Here is a 949-nt window from a genome sequence, read left to right on the forward strand (position 1 = left end):
CACACACACACACACACACACACACACACACACACACACACACACACACACACACACACACACACACACACACACGTATATATACGCACACTAACATGCGGATACGGGGAGAACGTAAGTAAAGAATGTTACACAAATGCACAAAGAAGCAGAAATGCAACAACAACAAAAGCAAAAACCGTAAATATAACTAAAAACCCCTCTCGGAAGTACAAGTTAGGTGCAGCTAGTGTTGATTTGTATGCATAAGAATTGCTTTTTTCTTTTTACAACTTTTTAATTCTTTGAATACTTCTTGTAAAAGGGCGCTTCTTTCAAAACAAGAAACAGAGCTCCACTATTAGAATCTAGATAACAACAATAAAAAGACTTTTGAGCTTTTCAAAGTAAATTATTTTTACTTTTCTACTTCGAGATGAACTTTGCAGAGGCCCTGTTAACCCTTTCACTGCGAAATTAATCTTCGTGGTTATTCCAGTAATGGTGTTAATTATATTCCACAAGTAGAATTGGTATTTTCTGTTTGTTACGTTGTCTCAATAGACTTGACATATCTCAATAGAAAATAGTTTCTGCCATGATATTCTTCCACAAGATATAAATTTGTATATAACACTAGGTTCTGTAGTTAAAGATATTTTCAGTGGATATATATGATTTCCGTTGTAAACGTATTAACTAGTTACTCTTTGTTTGAAAGCCTAAGGTTTATCTAGATCACTGCCTAAAAGTTTAGCAACAATAAGCAAATGTAATGTGATTATGGCCAATAAAATGTGAATACATAATCTATAGAGAGAAGTTGTACATTTAAAAAGCAGTTGTCCATAACTGCTCTCTCTCTCTTTCACTGAAGTTGAAATAAATATTTATTTACGTTGTGTCAACTTGTTATGCTTATATATATATATATATGTGTGTGTATGTGTGTAAGTGTGTGTTTGTGGAG

The sequence above is a fragment of the Octopus bimaculoides genome, chromosome 5, assembly GCF_001194135.2.
Source record: "Octopus bimaculoides isolate UCB-OBI-ISO-001 chromosome 5, ASM119413v2, whole genome shotgun sequence".
Taxonomy (NCBI): domain Eukaryota; kingdom Metazoa; phylum Mollusca; class Cephalopoda; order Octopoda; family Octopodidae; genus Octopus; species Octopus bimaculoides.